The sequence below is a fragment of the Clinocottus analis genome, unplaced genomic scaffold (assembly GCF_023055335.1).
Source record: "Clinocottus analis isolate CAN_PGR_092001 unplaced genomic scaffold, fCliAna1.0.p SCAF_10, whole genome shotgun sequence".
Taxonomy (NCBI): Eukaryota; Metazoa; Chordata; class Actinopteri; order Perciformes; family Cottidae; genus Clinocottus; species Clinocottus analis.
The window spans coordinates 2,413,145-2,419,144 of NW_027175821.1; positions in this window are offsets into that span (position 1 = coordinate 2,413,145).

Here is a 6,000-nt window from a genome sequence, read left to right on the forward strand (position 1 = left end):
ATGCAATGATTAAACCAGCGGTTTCCTGAGATTTGGGGCTCGTGATCAAAGTTATGATCTTTGTTTCATGAGCCGCAAACCGGCCCTTTAATCCTAAATTGTGTTTTATTTGTTCAACCCAATTTCATAACTAAATTACAATCAGTAAAACATTCGGAAAAAATACTTTAAAACCTGTGGAGAGCAGCAGAGAAGGAAAATCTGTCAGGATGGAGAGAAGCATAACAGACGTCATGTGGCCAGAATCATGACAGAGTTACAGCACATGCCAGACTTTATTCGCAAGGTTTTTGTCCCGTTTTAAACAAATACTATGGAGAAAAATCAGGACGAAACATAAAAAAGCATCTTGTGCGCTTATTTTGTTGAATCTTTCAAAGTTCAAGAAAACAAAACTGAAGTTTTCAGGTTAAAATTCTTTTTCAAATGAACAAAACCTTTGTTCTGGGTTTGGCTCCGTTAAAGTCAACGTTGACGTTTTGTACCATAGTTACGTCACCTAACTTACAGGAACAGTTGGAAAGTGAGACATTTCTCAATATCTAACTGGTTTCATCTGGTTTCATCACACGTCCAGCACAGACCTGAGCGGCTTCCCCCACGCACAAGAAGAGGATCTGTTAGCCGTCGCCACAGAGGACCCAAAGAACAAAGCCACGTCTTTTTTCATTTAAAATCATTTTTTTCCCCTTCATTTTGGTGACACCTCATACATTTTTGGTCCTTAACTCTCTCGGCACTTTGTTTCTGAACTAAAAGGGTCAGCGTGTTGACAGGAACAGACGTTCCCAGTTCATGGGTTGTTAGGCAGTGGAAGGAAAAACATGTAAATATATTTATTTAAAACAAATCAATATAATAAACTAACTGCTCCTTAATTAAACGATCAAAGGCAGAGAAGGGAGCAACTATACGGGTGCAACTAGTGCAACCATACGGGTAGAACCGTACGGGTGCAACTATAAAGGGTGAAACTATAATGGTGCCACTACGAGTGCAACTATGGAGGAAACGAGACGTCTGCTCTGGAGAAGTCCCACTGTCACTCTTTCCCGCGTGGAGGAGGAGGAGGAGAGGGGGTAGGGGGTTGACAGTACGGGGGTCTGAATGCACCACGGGGGCCTTGAAATGTGAAAATCTCTGCTACTTTATGCAAAAGAATAAAATGGCAGGGCCTCGAACGCACCGCTGGGAACGACAATCAGCAGACGCAGCAACTCCGCGTGAAACCACTCGCTCATTTACATGAAGGTCACACAACAGAAATATCACCCTTTACCAACGCTGTCACTTCATTGGATTTTTATTTTTTGGTATCAAATGGAGGAAAAACTAAATTTCTCTTTGCAAAAGCAATTTGAATTTTTATTTATTTGTGCTTCCTAGATATTATTGTTGATATCTTGTCTGACTGCAAAGAGGGCATTTTAAAAAAGAGATGCAGGTGGAAAAGATGATTACCAGGATGAAACGACGGCTCCAACAAGCTTCAAAAAGGTTTGGCACAGTAAATGTTTTCTTTTGTGTGTGTGTGTGTGTGTGTGTGTGTGTGTGTGTGTGTGTGTGTCATGACAGTGACATACGACTCGACAGCGGACCGATTCCTCATCTCATCGGGACATTTCAGAGACAGAAAGTATATATATTCTGGTGATGATGATGATGAATAAAAAAGAAACCCTACGGAGCGACAAAGGTGCTTTTGAGCCACCTCACTCACTCTCTCACTCACACGAGTCTGAAGACACGAGAGTCGAGTGTGGTCGCAGATTCAAGGAGAATTACAAATGGAACACAAAAATTGTATTTTACTCGTTAATTTTTGCAAACATAACGTCCAGAACTCAACGCGTCAGTTTGCCAAAACGAGTTCAAACTAATTCCCACAGAAGGCTATGAAAATACACTTCCAATGCTGAAATCAGGAAAGCGTGTCCAGAGATAAATATTCAACTTAGATTTAAGTTGAGAGAAAGAGTATGTAGGTCAGGAGCCAGAAATGTCACCTGGAGACACAAAAAACGCAGCTTTATTGAGTGTTTTTATTATATTTAATGTATATTTAATCCAGCCGGCTCATTGATGATTCTCTTTGACTAAAACTACATTCAAAACAGTCTCGTGAAAAAACTCCCGTCAGATAAAGAGGTTCAGATCTCTGAAAGGGGAATGCAGGACCAGAGTTTATTCCATTTATTAAAAAGGTATAAATATACCGATATACATGTGAGATGACATCAAAGTTAAAAGACAGTTTGCAGAATCAAACCATTAAATTATAGCCATTTTGACTGTGTGCTGAAGGTATAGAAGGTATAGAAGGTATAGATGTAAATATAACATAGCGTGGTTCTACATGAGACTGAGGAAGAGGAAACAGGAAGCTTGGAGTCAAACAGGAACAGCTTCCTGTTTCAGAGTCTAGAGTTTCACAATAAAAGCACAGCAACGCTCTCCTTCAGACAGAAGGTCAGTTTAAGGTCAGATCAATAGTGAGTCTCTGGACTGGAAACTAATTCAACGTCAATGTCGTTCTCTCCTCTCACGCAACTCTGAATCGACTTCACAGACGTTTCAATCATTTTATTATTTTGGGGTGAACGCCGTTTCAAATGTTAATAAAACATTGGATGTCGGAATTATACAGTTTTTTTCTTCTTTATTTCTCTGTTCAAATAGTTTTTTAAAGAACAAGCTGATTTATAACTTTTGAGTTGTTGTCTGAACTCACAAACTTACTTTCTTTGTCACTGAAGTGATCCGGGACTCTTGATCGTGTCAAGGATGTGGACTAAACTGCAGACAACCGCTCTCGAACCCTCTGCGGGTGTATTTCATTTTGCTCTCGTTTTATTTTTTCTCTCTGTGGCTTTGAATGTTTCTGTGATATCAAAGTTCTGCAACAGAACCATCAGGACTGAAGACAAGATTGAATGTTTTCAAGTGTAGGGAACATGACATCATCGTTGAACATGACATCATCGTTAATCATGACGTCATCGCCATCAATCATGACGTCATCATCGTTGGCAATCCTTTTAATAAGATTTCGCCAATTTTGACTTTGTTTTGGCTCCTTTCATCACACGTGATGCGTTAAAGGGCCGTCGGAAAGATGATAATCTGGCGATAGTTATGTCGTTGTCAACAAGTTAATTCAAGTTAAATCCCCAACAAAGTGTCCAAAGCAGCGAGAGGAACGCGGCTGCCAGAGAAAAGTTCATCTGGCAGGAAAGTCAGCGTTGCTGGTGGAGTAGGAAGACACAGCGTTCCTTTCTGCATTCAAAACAAGTCTGTGTTGAAGAAGGAGCAATATACGATGTTTAAACTCAATAAAGACGAGCTCCCAATTTGTATTGGGAGCTCAAATGTTACCAGATTAAACATGACAGTTCACTTTTGTCTTTGCCGTTACCTGAAAACCACTAATAAATAAAACAAATCTGTATTGAGGCAAGTAAAAAAAAAAACGACTCAGCATTAACATTGACTTTGCAGATCTTCACCTCCACCGCGCTGTAGTTTCCCCCGAAACAACGTCTTAATCATCAACTCCAACTGAAAAGAACCGGAGGACAACACAACTGCAGAGGATCCACTTCCTCCAATTCAGCACATTCAGGCCGACGCTCCAGGATTAAACCCAGCGATAACTCAGAAGCTGGTTTTTAACCCGCGCTCGGCCATATTTTACACGTGAACAAACCCGCGGCCCCGTTGCTGTTTCTCATGAGCAGCGACTCGCAGCGACAGAAAGATCAATAAAAACACAGTTATTGTTTGTCAGACATTATTTCCTCGGCCCCTGATGAATGCGTCAGCGTCCAGGTGGCGTGTGGTTTCTCTGCAGAGCTGTCAGACGGGACGAGGTCCAGACACCAGACTCACAGGGAAGATGCTGAAGTAACCAGATCAAGAGGGAAATAACCACATCATCTCAGATTGGACAAAAAGCCCCATTTGCTGATTCATCTTTACGTGTTGAGGCTCAGAAGAGTTCATTTAGATTATCTACCAGTCGATTCATTTAAATACATGTTTCTCTCAAAGGTTTTAAATCCATCCAGCCTTTATTTCACTTGTTATAGTATTTATATTATTATTCAGTTCATTTGTTAATCTGTAATAATATATATTGTTTGGATGTTATTCAATTGAATTTTCTTTCTTTCATTTATTATTTTTTAATATTAATATATTTGTCATTAGTCAGTTGTTGACTATTTACAGACGGCAAAACTAATGTCACAAAATTATAAAGCCCAAATGTGATAAGGAAAATTATCTCTAACTGGATCTTGAATTTTAATTGAATATGTGGTCTGAAACACACCTGCTCACACACCTGTAAGCAAGCAAGCTCGTGCAATTTCTTAAGCTAGCCTTAGCTTTAGCTTCCACCGCAGCAGCTTTGTGGTCGCAGCTTTCGTGAATATATTCTGCTGCCGCTTGATCTTTTGGACGATTTAATGTTTTTCTTGGAGGCTGAATTTAGCTAATTGGCTCCGTGTTTAGTGCCAATACTCCGACGTGAATCGTAGCTAGCTAACGTAACGTAACGTAGCTACTCCATCTTGACATGGCGTCATCACAGAAGACTCACCGGTTCTTCTCCTTGAAGCACAAACACGGGTTATTCTTTCCATCTTCTCTAAATGTTCTTCCCTCTACACCAATCCCTATCTTCTGGGACATTGTGGGATTATTTGTCGATCTTTTTCAATTTAAGTCACGGTGTGAAAAATAACGCTTTCTCGCGGTTCATTCGCGGGTCACATCAAGGTGCATTGTGGGAGATGTAGTCTCCGGTCACCGTGCGCCGTAAAGCAGCGCGGACTTTAATTTTAAGACTATCTTCAAGGCCACATAAAAAATACGTTTGGGGTTCGACAAGCTATGATATGGATAGTTAAAAAAAATGTAACCTATTGATAAGATGCACACTTTATGAACAGCAGCGGTGGACGATACAGAGAACCAATAGGAGGAGAGCTCGTAGCGTTAGCTGCACCGCTAACGCAGAACCAACAGGAGGTTCACGTCAGGTATATGATGATGCGTTCAGGCTCTGCTCAGTGACCATAAGTACTGGCTGAAGGTACATGATGATGTTCTCATGATGCGTTCACATGGCATCTAATAATGACGGTGGAAATAATGAACCATAACCTCAGTGACTGAGATCTCTCTCTGTGGCTCTTACTCTGTCTCTCTTTCTCCCTCTCCCCTCATTAAGAGTTAGCTGCATTGGCAGAGCACCCGTCTGAGAGCACCCTAATCCGTCCCTCTCACCCTTCATCTGGCGGTGATCAATGGTCACCTTTGGACCGAGAGGCCAGAGTGGCGGTATTGATGGTCCCGGAGGCCGATCAATGCATTGATCCCTTCAGCCCTTCTATCTTTAAGACACACTGCTTTAGCCGATTACGTTGGTTTTTTTTGCATTTCATCGCAGAAGTTTTTTAAACAATATCTCTTATTAAACTTGCAAAAGCGGCTCACTAAACAGCGCAGGAATCCCTCCAGGTCACGGAGGCCTTCCTCAGAATAATAATGATGCTGCTGCTGCTTCTGTAATGCGCCAAGTGACTTAAAGGATGAGAGTGGTCATCTATATGTTTTATGTCAATAAGTCCCTCTTGGCATTTAATAATATGTAGCACCATAAGTCAGGTTGTTGGCCTCTTAAAGGGACAGTACACCTCAGTCAGTCACTGTGTTCTTACCTCCAGCAGAAACAGAGAGTACTGCACAAATACTGCTGTGGATGTATTTTCGTTAAAGTATACAGTATATTTTACACTAGAAAGGGGCGATTGTTGTATAAAACTGTAAATCAAAGCTTGTTTTATGAAAACTTTTATGAAACTTCTGTATTTGGACGTATTGAACACCATAAGTAAGATACAAGTGAAATATATGTTTTGGTACATGAGAAAATTCAAATGGCCCTTATAGCCCCAATGGTCCCATTGGGGCCATTGGGGCCCAAATTCAAGT